Source organism: Chiloscyllium plagiosum, chromosome 47 (assembly GCF_004010195.1).
Source record: "Chiloscyllium plagiosum isolate BGI_BamShark_2017 chromosome 47, ASM401019v2, whole genome shotgun sequence".
NCBI lineage: Eukaryota > Metazoa > Chordata > Chondrichthyes > Orectolobiformes > Hemiscylliidae > Chiloscyllium > Chiloscyllium plagiosum.
Genome location: NC_057756.1, coordinates 9,138,644 through 9,158,403, shown reverse-complemented (window position 1 = coordinate 9,158,403; position 19,760 = coordinate 9,138,644). Strand labels below are relative to the sequence as shown.

Below are 19,760 nucleotides of genomic sequence, written 5' to 3'. Positions count from 1 at the left end.
TGGGATTGGGGTGACAGGTGAGACAGGTCATGGGGACGGTGCTGAGCTGGAGGGTTGGGATTGGGGTGACAGGTGAGACAGGTCATGGGGACGGTGCTGAGCTGGAGGGTTGGGATTGGGGTGACAGGTGAGACAGGTCATGGGGACGGTGCTGAGCTGGAGGGTTGGGATTGGGATGACAGGTGAGACAGGTCATGGGGACGGTGCTGAGCTGGAGGGTTGGGATTGGGGTGACAGGTGGGACAGGTCATGGGGACGGTGCTGAGCTGGAGGGTTGGAATTGGGCTAAGGTGGGGACAGGAGAAATGAGGAAACCCATTCGGCATTTTCTTGGCAGATTGGCGATCAGTGACTAGTGGAATTCCACAGGGATCAGTGAAAGATCCACAAATGCTTCCAACATATATTAACGGCTTAGAGGGAGGAAGTGAATGGACTAATAGAATTTGCAGACGACACGAAAAGTAGGTGGAAGAGGTGAGAGGAATACAAACGGTTGATGGACATATCGATGGGTCAGGTGGGTGGGCACAAACCTGAGCAAATAGAGTATAATGTGAGACACGCAAACCGTAAAGCAGGAAGTGAAGATTCAAAGACCGAATTATTCACTTTAGTCTGCAAAAAGAGATGGGACTTGGGGAATGAAAGGAGATGGGAAGCAAGAGGGGAAACCATGTCGATTCTCAAATCTCCAAAGATAATTCAATTCAAAAGGAACGTGACCCAATATTTCTCGAGGGAAGTTTTCAGTAAAAGGCAAGGGCTCTTAAAGCAGAAGCAAAGCCTGTTGTGACACCGTTGCAGTTCCACAACGTGAGAGAAAATGCAAAGTCATTCATTTTCGAAGGGGGAGCAAAGTGTTATTTTAACCGAGAGAAACTGCAGAAAGGGACCGTGGGACCCCATGCACATAACACAGCAAGCTGGCCCCACACGGGGCAGCAGGGAATCAGGAAGGGTTCTGTTTGCTTTTCTCATCTCCAGCTTCTTTGTTTTTCAGCTTAAGGTTAATGGAATGTTGGCCCTAGTTTCAAGAGGGTTGGAGTGTAAAAGTCAGGAAGTCTCATTCAAACTGTACAAGGTGCTGGGGAGACCACACCCGGAATACTGGGAGCGGATTTGGTCCCATTATTTAAGGAAAGATATTATTTCATTGGAGGCAGCTCAGAGAGGGGGGGGTCCCTGGGAGGGAGGGAGAGATAGTCTCATGAGCAAAGGCTGAACAAGTTTGGTATGCTTTCCTTTATCGGTCAGAGTACTGAGTACAGGAGTTGGGAGGTCATGTTGCGGCTGTACAGGGCATTGGTTAGGCCACTGTTGGAATATTGCGTGCAATTCTGGTCTCCTTCCTATCGGAAAGATGTTGGGAAACTTGAAAGGGTTCAGAAAAGATTTACAAGGATGTTGCCAGGGTTGGAGGGTCTGAGCTACAGGGAGAGGCTGAACAGGCTGGGGCTGTTTTCCCTGGAGCGTCGGAGGCTGAGGGGTGACCTTATAGAGGTTTATAAAATTATGAGGGGCATGGATAGGATAAATAGACAAAGTCTTTTCCCTGGGGTCGGGGAGTCCAGAACTAGAGGGGCATAGGTTTAGGGTAAGAGGGGAAAGATATAAAAGAGACCTAAGGGGCAACCTTTTCACACAGAGGGTGGTATGGAATGAGCTGCCAGAGGAAGTGGTGAAGGCTGGTACAATTACAACATTTAAGAGGCATTTGGATGGGTATATGAATAGGAAGGGTTTGGAGGGATATGGGCCGGGTGCTGGCAGGTGGAACTAGATTGGGTTGGGATATCTGGTCGGCATGGGACAGGTTGGACCTCTATGACTCTACTCCCTGGGGGTTTAGAAAGAATGAGAGGGGATCTGACTGAAACAAACAGGGGACTGGTCAGGGTCAATGCTGAGAGGGTGTTACCCCCCTCCCCAGGGGCACTGTCTCTGAATAAAGGGGCACCAATTTCAGCTGGAGATGGGGAGGGAGAGGGTGGTGGGTGTTTGGAACACCCTTACCACAGAGAGCCGTGGGGGGGGGGCAGGGTCCTTGCGTATATTGAAGGCCGAGAGAGATTCCCGATCAGTCGGGGAATCACGGAAAAGGGGACATGAGGAACGTCGGATCAGCCACAATCCTGTGGAATGGGGGAGCAAGAGGCAAATGGCCTGCACCTGTACATGTTTCTTATGGCCCTGCCGGAGAGAGATGGAGACATCTGGGGAGGGAGCTAATGAGTTCAGGGTCCCAGGCAGTTGAAGGCACAGGGCGAGGGAGCGAAGGGAACTGGGGAATTCTCAAGAGGTTGGAATCAGAGGATCAAGAGACAGTTAAAACAATGAAATCGATCCCAAAATGAATAACTCATCTGTCAATCTGAATGGCCATTAAGCTGGTAAATCTCGATAAACACGTATGACTCACTGGTTAGACCCACTACCAGAGCATCGCTCCAAATCTGGACACGACATCCACCCTCACCAAGGCACGCAAACTGTAAATATCAAATTATTTAATTCAGTCTGCAAAAAGAGAAGGGAAGAGAGACGGAATTCGGGGAATCAAAGGAGATGGGAAGTAAGAGGCGAAACCGTGTTGATTCTCAAGAATAATTCAAATCGAAAGGAACGAGACCCAACACTTCTCAAAGGAAGTTTTCAGTATAAAGCAAGGGCTCTTAAAGCAGAACAGCCTGTTGTGACACAGGTTGCAGTTCCACAATTGCCCATTCCCATCAGGATTTCAAAACTTCAGTGCACAACCCCACGTTGGGAAATTCCGTCAGCGAGGGATGTTTACTTTAGCATGGGGCGAGGGTTAGTTTATAAACGAGATATTTCGTGCTGAGGGTGATGGTGCTGGGTACAATTGCAATGTTTAAGAGGCAGCCTGTCAGATACTAGAATTAGGTTTCATTGCAAAATGTACTGAGGTACAGGGTGACAGTGACAAGTTTACAATGTCACCACCTGAGCTACGAGCTGCCCAGGGACAAACACAGAATCCCGACAGTACGGGGACAGGCCATTTGGCCCAACAAATCCCCACCTACCCTCCAAAGAGTAACCTATCCCCTTCCCTATTACTCTACATTTACCCCTGATTAATGCACCTAACCTCAACACTATGTGCAACAGTTCTCTCTCTGTCTCCACCCGCCCACCCCCCCCCAACCTCACCAGTGCTGGGTGCCCCTTCTCTCCTCCCTCCCCCCAACACTGGACTTCTTCTCTCACCCTCCCTTCATAAGCCTGAACACACACACCAGCCGGTTTCGAAACAGTTTCTACCCTCCTGTAGTTAGAATACTGAATGGACTCTCAAACTCTACCATTTGCCTGTACCTGTGTGTGTGTTTTTGGTGTTGTTTTACTATTATTTACCTGTCTATGCTACTTAACTCGGTGTGATCTGCCTGTATCGCTTGCAAGACAAAGCTTTTCACTGTGCCTCGGTACACATGGCAAATTCAATTCTCTCTCTCTTCCTCTCCCCGTGCCAGGCTCCCACTCTCTCAAGAATAGGCAGGGAATAGTGGGGATACAGTTTGCATGAACTGAAGATCCTCATCCTTCTTCATAAAGTCAGATAGATGCCTGGTAAATGTTCTTTAGTTTAGAGAGGCATCTTGTTTGTTCTTAGGCACTAGTTGGATTCCTGTGACCCATTCCGTTCTGCCACTCACTTCCGGATGGACATTGAGGCCTTGAAGAGGGGCAAGAAGGAGATTTTATTAGAACTGTCTCAGGGATGAGGGTCTTCAGTTCACGCAGAAAGGCTGGGAGCGGCTGGGAGTCATTCTCCTAAGAGCAGAGAAAGTTAAGGGGGAGCTTTAAACGGGAGTTCAGGGCGAATTCACGTTTGACGCAGCAAGTTGTTGTGATCTGGGGAGGGAAACAGATGCAGCAGGTACTTGCAAAAGGGGAACTGAAGAAATACATGAAGGGGAAAGATGTGCAGAGCCATGGGGGGAAATGACTGGCGTGAGGATTGGGAAACGACCGGGGTAGAGATGAGGAACTGATACTATTTGAATTAATCTTTAAAAGTGACAAGCACTGGCCTGTTCCTGTGCTGTGTCAGTCCATTGCACTGAACAGCAACATGCACAAGGAATGCATTCTCTCCGATATTTACAACCATTTCAAATGCAGCATCCTGCAACTAGTCTAATGAGCACGATCGCAGTACAACCACCAATTGTGCATTATCGCTGAACAAGAATAACTGGCAAGAACAGTGTCTTAAAATTAATCTAACAAATCAAGAGCCTGTTAGCACAGGATTAATATACAGATAAGGAGTAACTAGTTTGACTGAGGCAGGGGGTCCTAAAACTAGTTTAACTAGGAGAACTACACCAGGAACTGGACAGAGTGCTAGATAGAGTCATAGATTTGTACAGCACAGAAACAGACCCTTCGGTCTGACTTGTCCATGCCAACCATATCCTTAAGTAACGTAATCCCTTTTGTCAGCACTTGGTCCATATCACTCTGAACCCTTCCTATTCATATACCCATCCAGATGCCTTTTAAAGGGCCTGTACCTTAAACCCTCCAACCTTGGCAATATCCTTGTAAGTCTTTTCTGAACCTGGTTCAAGCTGCCTGACCTGCTGAGCTTTTCCAGCACCACACACTCGACTCTGATCTCCAGCATCTGCAGTCCTCATTTTTTTTCCCAAGTTTCACAATGTCCTTCTTACAGCAGGTAAACCACAATTGCATGCAGTATTCCAAAACTGACCTCACCAACTCCAATACTCAACGCTCTGAGCAATAAAGGAAAGCATACCAAACGCCTTCTTCACTATCCTATCTACCTTCCACTCCACTTTCAAGGAGCTATGAACCTGGACTCCAAGGTCTCTTTGTTCAGCAACTGTCCCCAGGTCCTTACCATTAAGTGTATACAGCCTAGCACTAAGAGGACCAACTGAATGCAATACCCTACAACTAGTATAATTAACAGAGCCATAGTATCATAAGGATAATTGAACAGAACTGTAGTGTTATTCAACATGTATAACCAGAGGAATGCTGTATCCTGGTTCTATTATAATCAGGAACACAATACCTTGGAACCCGTCTAAGAAAGCTGCTATCTTTAACCAGCAGTGGCGTTGTATACATTTTAACTAGGAGTACTACTCACTAATTAATACAACTAGCAGTAATTAGTGTATACATTTTAAATAGGGAGGCAGTAAGCTATTGTAACTAGCAAATCCCTATAAACAGTATAACTAACAGTGATGTATACATTTTAATTAACAGCACAGTACAGTCAAAATTGCATGCAATTCTGGTCTCCTTCCTATCAGAAAGATGTTGTGAAACTTGAAAGGGTTCAGAAAAGATTTACAAGGATATTGCCAGGGTTGGAGGATCTGAGCAACAGGGAGTGGCTGAACAGGCTGGGGCTGTTTTCTCTGGAGCGTCGGAGGCTGAGGGGTGACCTTATAGAGGTTTACAAAATTGTGAGGGGCATGGATAGGATAAATAGGCCAAGTATTTTCCCTGGGGTCGGGAGTTCAGAACTAGAGGGACATAGGTTTAGGGTGAGAGGGGAAAGATATAAAAGAGACCTAAGGGGCAACTTTTTCACCCAGAGGGTGGTACGTGTATGGAATGAGCTGCCAGAGGAAGTGGTGGAAGCTGGTACAATTACAACATTTAAGAGGCATTTGGATGGGTATATGAATAGGAAGGGTTTGGAGGGAAATGGGCCGGGTGCTGGCAGGTGGGACTAGATTGGGTTGGGATATCTGGGTCAGCATGGACAGGTTGGGCCGAAGGGTCTGTTTCCGTGCTGTACATCTCTATGAACTCTAGTACAACCAGCAGTTCCATATAATTAGTTGATCTCTATAAACAGCTATTCACTATAACTAGCAGTGCTGGTATATACATTTTAACTAGGGGGACAGTACACTCTGACTAGTATAACTAGTCAGTTCAAGTAACCAATATTTCCCTCTAACTAGGTGTTCCCCATAACTAGTATAACTAGCAGTGCTGGTATATACATTTTAATTAGGGGGACAGTACACTCTGACTAGTATAACTAGTCAGTTCAAGTAACCAATCTTTCCTTCTAACTAGGTGTTCCCCATAACTAGTATAACTAGAGTGCTAGTTATATACATTTTAATTAGGGGGACAGTACACTCTGACTAGTATAACTAGTCAGTTCAAGTAACCAATCTTTCCCTCTAACTAGGTGTTCCCCATAACTAGTATAACTAGTGGTGCTGGTTATATACATTTTAACTATTAGTAAGGTGCATTTGGCCCAGTATAACCATAACTGGCCGTCCCCATTAACGAGTTGTTCCATATAACTATAACTAGTTCCAGTAACTAGTATAACTAGCAGCGCTGGGTCCTGAGGTCAATGCAAACCTCCCTCTCACCTGCTCTCAGCCTCTTCCGCCACCGGCCGCCCGGAGGACTGAGAGCGGCGGACCCGCCCCGGGCAAACAGCGCCTGCCTCTGAGCCGTCCGGCTGGAGCGCCGAGGCTGGAAACTATAGTTCCGCCTCAATCAGATTGTTTCCCCCAACTCCTTCTTCACTGTCCAGTCCCACACTCTCCTCCTGACCCAGGGACAGACAGTGCTCACTAGGCTCCCCACCTCATGGCAACACACTTACTTTCCTTCCCAAATGAAAGACAAAAGCTCCCCGCTCTTTGAAATAAATGGGGGAGACGGTTATCTTGATGAGAGGGGATTGGGGAAAACTCACGTTGCCCCCATCTCCTCCCCAACACCCAGAGGGTTCCTTTTAATCTGCAGAAAATAACATCATCCTCAAAGCAAAATTTAAGGAGTTAGGCAACAGTGTTACTCCGTGATAGGCAATACAGCGCATTGTTACAGGGCAGACTGAGGCTGTTCATCCCATCATGCCTGCCCTAACTCTTCAGGTGAGTATCATTGCCAACTGCCAATCACCAGAAATTTCCTCCACACCTGTTCCTATCCAAATAATCAGGCCTCACAGCGCCAGGGACCCGGGTTCGATGCTACCCTGGGGCGACTGTCTGTGTGGAGTTTGCACATTCTCCCCGTGTCTGTGTGGGTTTCCACCGGGTGCTACGGTTTCTTCCTACAGTCCAAAGATGTGCAGGTCAGGGTGGATTGGCCATGGGAGGTGCAGGTTTATAGGGATAGGTTAGCCGGGGGTGGGTCTGGGTGAGATGCCGTTCAGAGGGTTGGTGTGGACTCGATGGGCAGAATGGCCTGCTTCCCCACTGTAGGGATTCTCTGATGATTCTATGAATTATTCAATGCCTCGAGTAAAGCTGCCTCTACCACACTCCCAAGCTTACCTGCAATCTGGACACACCAGTGGAGTTGAGAAGAGAGGAAACATGTTCTAACCCCTGCAGCAAGAGGCTAACTAGTCACCGGGCAGAGACCAGGCTGGTCATTTTAAATCCAGCCAGGCCCACCGACAGCATTGTATCTCCTTAACTCTCACCAGAACATCGGTAAGGGTTTTGTTTCATTAAGTTTGTCATAATCGCGGGCAATCTCTTACTGGCCCTTGTGGGAGAGATTATGACCCACCTCCCTGAACTACTGCAGACCCTGGGGGTGTCGTTGCACCTGCAGTGCTGTTTGGGACAGATCTTGACCCAGTGACAGCTAAGGAATTGGCAAAATTCCAAGTCGGGATGGTGAGGGGCTCGGAGGGGAACTTGCAGAGGGGTGTTGTTCCCATGCATCTGCTGCCCCTTGTCCTTCTAGATGGAAGTGGCCGTGAGTTTGGAAGGTGCTGCCTGAGGATCTTTGGTGAGTTTCTGCAGTGGGTCTTGTAGCTGGTACACACTGCTGTTACTGAGCGTCGATGGGGGGAGGCAGGGGATGGTACACACTGCTGTTACTGAGGGTCGTTGGGCGTGGGGAGGGGATGGTACACACTGCTGTTACTGAGGGTCGTTGGGCGTGGGGAGGGGATGGTACACACTGCTGTTACTGAGGGTCGTTGGGCGTGGGGAGGGGATGGTACACACTGCTGTTACTGAGGGTCGTTGGGCGTGGGGAGGGGATGGTACACACTGCTGTTACTGAGGGTCGTTGGGCGTGGGGAGGGGATGGTACACACTGCTGTTACTGAGGGTCGTTGGGCGTGGGGAGGGGATGGTACACACTGCTGTTACTGAGGGTCGTTGGGCGTGGGGAGGGGATGGTACACACTGCTGTTACTGAGGGTCGTTGGGCGTGGGGAGGGGATGGTACACACTGCTGTTACTGAGGGTCGTTGGGCGTGGGGAGGGGATGGTACACACTGCTGTTACTGAGGGTCGTTGGGCGTGGGGAGGGGATGGTACACACTGCTGTTACTGAGGGTCGTTGGGCGTGGGGAGGGGATGGTACACACTGCTGTTACTGAGGGTCGTTGGGCGTGGGGAGGGGATGGTACACACTGCTGTTACTGAGGGTCGTTGGGCGTGGGGAGGGGATGGTACACACTGCTGTTACTGAGGGTCGTTGGGCGTGGGGAGGGGATGGTACACACTGCTGTTACTGAGGGTCGTTGGGCGTGGGGAGGGGATGGTACACACTGCTGTTCCCCATCCAGGGGCAAGTGGGGAGTATTCCCTCACCCTCCTGACTTGTGCATTGCAGATGGTGGGACAGGCTTTGGGGGGGGGTCAGGAGGTGAGTTCCTTGCCAAAGTATTCCTAGCCTCTGACCTGCTCTTATAGTTGCTGTGTTTCTGATCATTGGTCATTGACTTCAAAAAGCAAGGAAGTTCGACTGTTTCAATGGAGCTGAGGTGGAGAGGGTCGGGTGCATCAAGTTCCTGGGAGTGATGATCACCAACAATTTATCCCGGTCCACCCACAGTGAGGCAACAGTCAAGAAAGCAAAACACCGCCTCTACTTCCTCAGGAGGCTAAGGAAATTCGGGGTGTCTGTATAGGCTCTTACTAATTTTTAATCGATGCATTGTGAAAAGCAACTGCTTTTCCCAGGATTGTAAGAAACCACAGAGAGTTTGTGAACCAACCTTCCACCCACTGACTCCATCTACACAGCCTCGGGAAGACAGCCAATATCACCAAAGACTCCAACCCAGTTCCAATCTCTTCCAACCTCTTCCATCGGTCAGAAGGTACGGAAGCTTAGACACACGTACCAACTGTTTCAGGAACAGCTTCCTCCCCGCGTCATTAGCATTCTGAATGGACCTCTCAAGTGTTGATCTCGCTCTCTGTGTACCTTCTCTGTAGCTGTGATATTGTGTTCCTCGTCTGTTCTATCACTCTGTGATCTTTGTAGGGTGTGAGCTGCCAGTATTGCACGCTAAACAAAACGTTTCACTGTACCGAGGTACATGTGACAACAATAAATCAAATAGAATGTTATTAGAATCCCAACAGTGCGGAAACAGGCCATTCGGCCCAAAACGTCCACACCAACCCTCTGGTAAGTATCCCACCCAGACCCATTCCCCTATTGCTGTACATTTACCCCCTGACTAATGCACCTACCCTATACATCCCTGATCACTATGGGCAATTTAGCTCTGGCCAGTTCACCCTAAACTGCACATCTTTGGACTGGCCAGAGCACCCGGAGGAAACCCACAGGCAGAATGTGCAAGCTCCACCCAGACAGTCACCCGAGGCTGGGATCGAACCTGGATCCCTGGTGCTGTGAAGCAGCAGTGCTAACCACTGAGCCACCGTGCCTTCCCAAGTAAGATGGGGTACAATTTCCTGGAGTTTAGGAGGATAGGGGATGTCCAGTTGAGTTTCTAGCCAATGGTAACCCCCAGGATGTTGATAGTGGAGAATTCAGGGATAGGACGGTGGTTAGATTCACTCCTGTTGGAGATGGTCATCACCTGGCATTAGCATGTTGCAGTTGTTGTCAATTCCTTCACCTTGGTCACACATCGCTGAAGTCTAGCCATCCAACGCAGAGCAGCGAAATGCAGGAGACGCTCTGTGTTGTCTACTGATGGACATTGGAGGGGTGTAAAGCAATTGGCTGACTACCTACCTTTCCCCCAGCACGTGACAAGAGAGTGCACGAATTCCACCCAGACGGCGCGGTGTCTGAACTTTCACAGACAACATCCATTAACTCAACCTCCTGGGTCTAAATTTTGACGCCCCTTTCCAAGCTGGTATCTTAACTTAATTTGACAGCCTCTCGATCTTAATTGGTCATGAACAAGCGGGAAACTTGGAGGGATCTCCGTGGCAACTGCAGATTTGGCAGGCAATGCAGAGGGCCTGACTGTGAAGGGGTGCGAGTGAGGACGTTTTGCTGCATTTACATAGGGCTTTGGGAAGATCGAACCTCAAGTGAAGCATTGTTTGGTCTCTTTATCTCATGAAGGGTTACCTTGCAGGCTGATGGGGAATGGACTCCAAACTTGAGAGGATTCTCCTCTGGAGAGCAACTGAGAATCATAGAATCCCTAGAGTGTGGAAAAAGGCCATCAGCCCAACCTTCTGAAGAGTAACCCACCCAGACCCATTCCCCCTACCCTATATTTGCCCCTGACTAATGTACCTCACCCAGACATCCCAGAGCACTATGGAACAATTTAGCATGGCCAATTCACCCTAACCTACACAACCCTAGACATTATGGGACAATTTAGCATGGCCAATCCACCCTAACCTGCACATCCCTGGGCACAATGGGACAATTTAGCATGGCCAATCCACCCTAACCTGCACATCCCTGGGCACTATGGGACAATTTAGCATGGCCAATCCACCCTAAGTTTGTGAGAAGATTCGCCAAGCTGGGAATTTGTGTTGCAGACGTTTCGTCCCCTGTCTAGGTGACATCCTCAGTGCTTGGGAGCCTCCTGTGAAGTGCTTCTGTGATCTTTCCTCCGGCCAGGAAATGGGAATCCTGTGCCAACCGCCTTAAATGCCGGAGGAAACATCACAGAAGCGCTTCACAGGAGGCTCCCAAGCAATGAGGATGTCACCTAGACAGGGGACGAAACGTCTGCAACACAAATTCCCAGCTTGGCGAACACAACCACAACAGTCCACCCTAACCTGCATATCCCTGGGCACTATGGGACAATTTAGCATGGCCAATCCACCCTGACCTGCACATCAGTGGACACTATTGGACAATTTAGCATGGCCAATCCACCCTAACCTGCACATCCCTGGGCACTATGGGACAATTTAGCATGGCCAATCCACCCTAACCTACACATCCCTAAACACTATGGGACAATTTAGCATGGTCAATCCACCCTAACCGACACATCCCTGGGCACTATGAGACAATTTAGCATGGCCAATCCACCCTAACCTGCATATCCCTGGGCACTATGGGACAATTTAGCATGGCCAATCTACCCTAACCTGCACATCTTCGGAGTGTGGGAGGAAACTGGAGCACCCAGTGGAAGCCCGCACAGACACGGGGAGAATGTGAAAACTCCACACAGACAGTCAACCGAGGCTGGAATTGAACACTCTGAGGCAGCACTGCTAACCACTGAGTCCCCGTGCTGCCCCAAGTAAGATAGGATACAACTTCCTGGAGTTTAGGAGGTTGGGGGATGAGCTATAAGGAGAGACTAACCTGGCTTGGATTGTTTACCGTAGAACAGAGAAGACTGAGGGGTGACATGGTTGAGGTGTGGACGATTATGAGGGATATGGACAAGGTGAATAGGAAGAAGCTGTTCCCCTTGTTTGAGGGATCAATCACAAAATGGCACAATTTGGGAAAGGGGCAGGAGATTCAGAGGGGATTTGAGAAAATGATTTTTCACTCAGCCTGAGAATCTGGAATGCATTGCCTGGGAAGGTAATTGAGGCTAGAAACTTTACAACCTCTGTAAAAATATTTGGATGAGCACTTCAAATATCACAACATTCACGGGTATGGGACAAAATGGGATCAGCACACTTTTACTGGCATCTATGTCGGTGCAAACTCGATGGGCCGAAGGGCCCTTTCTGCACTGTGTGAATCTATGAAATGAACTAAATTCTTGCAGGGTCAAAGCTGAGAGGCTATTCCCACCTGAGGGGTCCACCCTCCCCTCGCGGGAGAGTCTAAACTATGACCAGGCCACTGTCTCAGGATAAGCAGTCGGCCATTTTGGATGGAGATGAGGCGACATGTTGTCACTCAGAGATTGTTGCCTGAAAGGAGTCCTTTTATCAAGGAATTCTTCCCTTGTGTGACAGACAAAAGACGTGGAGTCGACTCAGACTTTAATCAAACAAACCCTTCTTTATTTAACTCTTAGGGAATCAACACTCAGTCTAAAACATACAATTGTTACAATAGTTAATGTTTACTTCATCCAACTTTAACTCACTTCATTTAACTTCACTTTAACTCACCTTAACTTAATCCACATTTAACCCTAACTATAACTATTTTAGTTTGGCTTGAAACAAATACGACCCCGAATTGAGTCAAGTGGCCAATTTTGCTCACGCTGTAGATCTTGCCTCATGGTTTTTTTCCTCGGGAAAAAAAAAGACTTCAGAGCACGTGCTTCTCAACTGTTGGTCTCAAATGGTCATTCCTGCTAACTTTTATCCCAAAGTGTGCTCATCCTTCTAGAACCTTCTCTGGCACTCAGCCAATGAATTGACCAAACCCGACGACAATGTTCAATCCCAGCCAATGGAGTTGGGCTTGAGACAAAAATAAATTGCAGGTGTCCTAGCTACGCCTGCCTCTTTGTTGGCCATATCGAACAGTCTATCTTCAGTACCTACATAATCGCTATGCCCCAACTCTTCCGCTGTTGCATCGATGACTGCATTGGCGTAGTGTCCTGCACCCAGGCTGCCCAGAGCAGATCGTTGACTTCGCCCACAACTTCCACACTGCCCTCAAATTCACTTGGTCCGTCTCGGACACCTCCCTCCTCTTTCTTGACCTCACCATTTCCATCTCCAGCGACAGTCTCCAGATGGATGTTTACTACAACTCTCCATTTCCATCTCCAGCAACAGTCTCCAGATGGACGTTTACTACAAACCCACAGACTCTCATAACTACCTGGACTACACCTCCCCCCACCCAGCATCCTGCAAGAAATCCATCCCATTCTCCCAATTCCACCCCCGCATCTGCTCGGACGAGGAGACATTCCACTCGCGAGTATCCCAGATGTCCACCTATTTTGAACAATGTGCCTTTCCTCCCCCCATCATCTAGAACAGCCCTTCACCACACCACCCCTATTTCCTGTTCCACTGCTCTGGACCTCCCTCTCCAAACGCTTGTATCTGTGTGTGTGTGTGCGTGTGTGCCTGTGAGAGAGTGTGTGTGTGTGTGTGAGAGAGAGAGAGAGTGTATGTGTCTGTTTGTGCGTGTGCGTGTGTGTGTGTGTGAGAGAGAGTGTCTGTATGTGTGTGTGTGTTGCCTTACATCCACCACATTTCCAGGCGGCATCTTCTTTTGCAAAATACTGTGCTTTCAACCCATGTCCTCTGGTTCCTGAGGCTTTTATGAATGAGAATAATTTCTCGTTATCCACTCAGCCCAGACCTCTGATGATGTCAAAAGCCTCTAACAGATCTTCTCTGAGCCCTATCCTCTCCAGGGAGAACAGTGCCAATCTCTTCATTATATCCTTATCCTACTGCAGTTTCTCATTCCTGGAGCCAGTCGAGTAAAATCCTCCTGCTTTGTGCCCAGTGCGGCACGCATGACTATACACAATAACCTCCGTGTTCCTGTACTCTATACTTCAATGAAGCTGAGAATACAGTAATATTTTATTTACAGCTCTCTGGGCCAGTCCTGCCACATCCAAAGCACAAACCCACCCTGCTTTACTCGGATCCTGTACTCTCTCTAGTATAGTTCCATTCATACTGTTTCTTTACTTGTACAAGTATATCACCTCATCCGTCTCTTGTTCAACTGAACCTACTCCCCACAGAGAAATCATTGGTTTATTTAGAATATAGAAAAATACAGCACAGGAACAGGCCCTTTGGCCCACTATGTTGTGCCGAATATGACGCCAAATTAAACTAATCCCTTCTGCCTGCCCTTGGTGCATATGCCTCCATTCCTTGCAGATAGGATAGTGAAGAAGGTGTTTGGTATGCTTTCCTTTATTGGTCAGAGTATTGAGTACAGGAGTTGGGAGGTCATGTTGCGGCTGTACAGGACACTGGTTAGGCCACTTTTGGAAAACTGTGCAATTCTGGTCTCCCTCCTATCAGAAGAGTTCAGAAATGATTTACAAGGACGTTGCCAGGGTTGGAGGGTTTGAGCTACAGGGAAAGGCTGAACAGGCTGGGGCTAGAATGTCGAAGGCTGAGGGGTGACCTTATAGAGATTTATAAAATCATGAGGGGCATGGATAGGATAAATAGACAAGGTCTATTCCCTGGGGTGGAGGAGTCCAGAACTGAAGGGCATAGATTTAGGCTTGACCGAAATTCCCAGCATGCTTCATTGTAGCTCTTAACCCAGGCTCGTAGCCATTCAGCACCTGACCACAGAGCGGTCAATCGTTGGAATTCACAATTCGGGAACGTGGAATCGGGCTGGAGGAGCTATTGAATGGCGGTGAAGGAGGAGAGGGATACAAGAGCAGTCTCAAGGATTTGAATGGCTTCCTCCTGACTGGTTGCTGGACCCTGGGAGAAATGTTTGATGAGGGCACACACTGAGATGATAAGGAACAGAGCATTTCCACTCGGATGTTTCTTTTCTGTGTTCTTTTATTTAAAAATATCGCGGCATTATGACAGAAAGAATTGCACATCAGGAACGTGCGCCCAAAGCATTTATAATAATAACAACAAAGACATCGTCATTAACAACAACAGGCTCAAGAGAGGTAACTACCATGGAGTTGGAACATCTTGCAGCACAGTGGGAGTGGGCATTCAGTCTGTCTCTGTAAGATCTCTCTGATTAGACCCCCTCCACCCCCGGCCCTGGAGGATATATCGCCTTCCAGTATTTCCCCTCACTCACCCCCTCGATGTGAAAGTTCTCTTGAAGCTACGCCCTTTCAGGCAGGTTGTCCCATATTACAACAACAGCAACTTCTCGCTGGGTCAGAAATCCGAATCTCCCCATCAGGGGCATTCCCAAGACCAGTTTTCACAGAATCCCTCCAGGGTGGGAGCAGGTCATTCGGCCCATCAAGTCCACACCGCCCCTCTGAAACATATCACACCCAAACCCAATCCCGACCCTTCCCAGAGCTAATCCAACCTATACATCACTGGGCACCATGGGTAATTTAGCATGGCCAATCCACCCTAACCTGCACATCCCTGGGCACTATGCATAATTTAGCACGGCCAATCCACCCCAACCTGCACATCCCTGGACACTCTGGGCCAATTTAATTCCATAGGGAATTAGCAGGGGTACCTGGAAAGTGTGGAGGTTACAGGGAGAAGGTCAGGGAACAGCACTCGGTGAGAAGATCATTCAGAGAACCATTGGCCCAGCAACAGTTCCGTGATTCTGATTGGTTGTGGGGTTGGGAAGGCTTCCAAAATCTATAAAGTCATCACAAATCCTGGGCCGTGACTGAATTGGATCCTCTCCAGATTGTAACATAACAGTGAAGTCTTGATTATGCCAAGACATGCAATGATAAACACAAGGGAGAGCACTGCAGATGGTGGCCTGTAAAGTCAATGAGTGTGAACAAATGGGATATAAAGTTCGTCTCTGTGATGGCGACTGTTATTATTTTCGATTGTCAGAAAGAACACTCTGGTTCACGAATGTCCTTTCGGAGAAATCTGCCATCCTTACCCGGTCTGATTTACACGTGACTCCAGAAACCCACAGCTTATGTGGATGACTCTTAGAAATGGCCAATCCAAGTCCATCAGGTCAAGTATAGAGACAACAATCTTTCACTTTTTCCGGTGACACGTGGCGTTAGAGAGAGGATAGAGAGGCCGATGGGAAGGTGTTAGTCAAGGACAACAGAGGTCAGAGGTCACGAATCACAGGAAAGAGGGAATGGGCAGACGTTCTCCCTCCCTTTTCTCAGAGAGAGGAGGCTGAGGGGAGAGCGTCCCAGGCCTTTATAAATCTGGGGTGGGGGGGAGGGGTGCAGGGGGTTTAATAGGTCAGTCATGGAGAGGATGTTTCCCGTTGTGAGGGATGGGAGGCCAGAATTTGGGAGGGTGAGGGGCTTGGCATCTGCAGCGACAAAAGACAGACCCGAATACATCCAATGGGGCTTTCAAGATAAATGTCTTCACCCAATCAATGGTGGTGAATGCGAGACTCACTCCCACAGGGAGTGTGGGGGTCGGGGGGGGTGAGGGAATGTGGGACTCACTCCCACACAGATTTGGGGTGGGGAATAGAATGTGGATCTCATTCCCACAGGGAGTGGGGAGAGGAGAAATGAGGGACTTGCTCAAGGTGAATTGTGTCGATATTATGGGAAGTGAAGTGGAAACGATGGATAAACACCACAAGGGCAAAAAGGAGGAAAGGAGATGGCAATGGGGGCAGGTGAAGAGAAAGGTGGAGCAGAAACACCAGCACTGAGCGATGGGCTGAATGGCCTGTGTCTGTGCTGAACTGCCTTCCTATGTACACCAGCCAAAACAGTGCATTACGTCTCTATCCCAGTGTTGCATCACAGTGGGTTTGGACATAGTTTTGCCAGGGACCAGGGATAGGGTCAGAGTTAGGAGCAGAGGTCAGGGTCAGCAGCTAACAGTACGAATCAATCTTTATCAGTCGGTTCATCTTGGTCCCACGCCAAATGGGATGATGCACCCCAAGGTTGAACAGCCTCTTCACCGCCAGAGACCAGTAATGGCCATGTGGTGCACGATGATACTCAAAGCCAATGGATTGTGGATTCAAGTCACTCTCTCAGCCAATCACTATCCTGACTTGGAAATGTACTACCGTTCCTTCAGTGTCAAAGTCCCAGCATTCCCTCCCTAAGGGCATTGTGGGTCCACCAACTGCATGAGGCCTGCAGTGGTTCAAGATGGCAGCTCACCCCCACCTTCTCAAGGGGGAGACTTGGGACGGGGGTAATAAATGGTAGGCCCAGGCAGCAATGCCCCCCACAAATGAATAAAACTCGATTATTTGGATGAAGAGCAGTGAGATGGGGAAGTTGTCCCTGATGGCTTGAGGCCAGTATTCGCCAACCCTCATTACAGGTGAACGTGGGTCAGTCACGGTGCTGACATGCGGGAGCTTGCGTTGCACAAACACCACGATTGGAAGTTGGACAGAGAGGTGGTTCTGGCATGTGCTTGGGGTGGGGTAGGGCGCTAGAGGATTGCAATCCTCCGTTCCCCCCACCACCAGCCTCCTCCCCCACCAAGGAACCGAAGCTTTTGAGAGAGGGGGAGGGAAAAGGGTGGGGATGGGGTGCCATTAAAATCCAGGAAGCAGAGCTGAATGAACGAAAGGAACATCCCTCCAAATGACAAGGTTGAGCCTTAGTGTTCCCGGCCGGGATCCCTGGTTTGGTCAGAAATTCAGAGGAATTTTCACGGCCGCTACGGCGACCATTTTGAGCTGTGGGTGAGCGGTCTCTGATATAAACGTTTCTCCTCAGGGTGGCCAAGAGCCTCAGACATTTCCCCTTTGAGAACGTTCTGGAAGGTTCGTATTAGCCTCAGAATGAATGGGTGACAGGAAACCTGGAGTTCGCCAGTGACTCTAAACCATCTAGGCCCCCCTACCCTCTCCTGATTGGGTGCCCAGGTACCAGCCAGTGTTTATGGCAGGTCATTGCCAAGGGGGTCGCCCTCACCCAGTCTTTTGCCCGTTGAAAGTGTCACAGATCAGCCTGGGCAGCTCGTCAAAGGCCGCGGAGAGTCTATCGACCTTGGTTACCAAGGCTGCCAGGTTGTTCTCCATCTCGGCGTAGGACTCCATCATCCTGGCATTCATGTCTTGCAGGAGCAGCTGCATCTTCAAGGTCAGGAGTTACATGTTAACCTTCTGTAGTGACATCGCTCTTCACCCCCCCTATTCATGACACGTTGTTCCTCGCCAATCCCCACCCCCACCCCTCCCAGCATCTCTGAGGATCGTCATGTCAGGGAATACCTTGAACCGCTTCCCCCTTCATTCCCGCTCTACACAATCCCAATGGACCCAAATGTCTTCCCATTCACTCCCGCTCTACACAATTCCAATGGACCTAAAACACTTCCCATTCACGCCCGGTCTACACAATTCCAAAGGACCCAAAACACTTCCCCATTCACTCCCACTCTACACAATCCCAAAGGACCCAAAACACTTCCCTATTCATTCCCACTCTACACAATCCCAATGGACCTAAACCCCTTCCCATTCAATCTCAGTCTACACAATCCTAATGGACTCAAACCCCTTCCCATTCACTCCCAGTCTACACAATCCCAATTGGACCCCAAAATTCTTTGCCCATTCTCTCCCACTCTACACAATCCCAATGGAGCGAAACGTTTTCCTGTTCACAGCCGCTCAACACAATCCTAATGGACCTAAATGTCTTTCTGATCACAACCACTCCACACAATCCCAGTGGACCTAAACCCCTTCCCCATTCGCTCCCGATGTACAAATCCCAATGGACTCAAACCCCTTCCCATTCACCCTCATTGGACACAATCCCAGTGGATTCAAACCATTTCCCATTCATTCCCATTTGACACACTCCCAATGGACCAAACCCCTTCCCATTCACTCCTGTTGTATGCAATCCCAATGAATCATACTCCCTTTTCATTCACTCCCATTGGACACAAATCCAGAGGAGCCCCAAAATCCTTTCCTATTCACTCCCATTCTACAGAATCCCAATGGATCAAACGCCCTTCCCATTCACTCCGTTCTGCACAGTTCCATGTAAGGGAGGTGGGGGGGGGGGGCGATGATGGGTCCATTGACCTTTGACCTGGAAGCTGATTAGACCATAGCGCCTGTTACCTTGGAGATGTCCATCATGGCGCTGACCTGCTCCCGGAGCTTCCTCTGCTTCAGCTTAATTTTGCGGAATCTGACAAGGCGACAGAAAATAAATTATCCGGGTTACTTCAAAAATCCAGGTCAGTGGGTTAGCCCCTCACCCCGAGGAAAGTGGTCTGCTCAAACAACAGAAGGCAGGGGTCAGATCACAGCTAGAATACAGTGAACAGATTTGGGCCATTCACCTGAGGAAAGGGATTCTGGGATTGGGGGCAGTCCAGAGAGGGTTCACTGGGCGGATGTGGGGAAGGAGGGGACTTTGTCATGAGGAGAGATTGAGGAGGTTGGGCCTAGCCTCGTTAGAGTTGAAAAGATTGAGAGACCTCATTGAAACATCCAAGATTCCGAGGATGAGAGGGTATAATCTCAAAATTAGGCATTGCAAGGCGGAATTCGAGATGAGGTAATGATTCCAAGGAATCTTTACCACAGGAGGGTCAGGGTGGGAGATACACTGACAGGGTCAGGGTGGGAGATACACTGACAGGGTCAGGGTGGGAGATACACTGACAGGGTCAGGGTGGGAGATACACTGACAGGGTCAGGGTGGGAGATACACTGACAGGGTCAGGGTGGGAGATACACTGACAGGGTCAGGGTGGGAGATACACTGACAGGGTCAGGGTGGGAGATACACTGACAGGGTCAGGGTGGGAGATACACTGACAGGGTCAGGGTGGGAGATACACTGACAGGGTCAGGGTGGGAGATACACTGACAGGGTCAGGGTGGGAGATACACTGACAGGGTCAGGGTGGGAGATACACTGACAGGGTCAGGGTGGGAGATACACTGACAGGGTC

The 19,760-nt window shown here is 49.1% G+C and overlaps 1 protein-coding gene and 1 long non-coding RNA gene across 5 annotated transcripts in view; both read right to left on the bottom strand.

The window, feature by feature from the left end:
• smg9 (SMG9 nonsense mediated mRNA decay factor) overlaps window positions 1-6,467 on the bottom strand; it is a 41,627-nt gene extending 35,160 nt beyond the window's left edge. Inside the window, exon 1 of one of the 4 annotated variants that reach the window (XM_043683271.1) lies at window positions 6,417-6,467. The gene's annotated coding sequence lies outside the window, so the exon portion shown is untranslated. Of the gene's footprint in view, window positions 1-2,422; window positions 2,445-3,381; window positions 3,412-6,405 lie in introns of those variants that run through there. The other 3 variants (XM_043683273.1, XM_043683272.1, XM_043683274.1) reach the window with 3 other exon arrangements.
• An 8,223-nt stretch (window positions 6,468-14,690) lies between these two features.
• Window positions 14,691-19,376, bottom strand: LOC122544208. Its single transcript, XR_006310296.1, has 2 exons — window positions 18,919-19,376; window positions 14,691-17,913 (listed from the first exon to the last, which is right to left on the bottom strand). It is a non-coding gene; the product is annotated as an uncharacterized LOC122544208 (long non-coding RNA).
• Window positions 19,377-19,760: the final 384 nt, after the last annotated feature.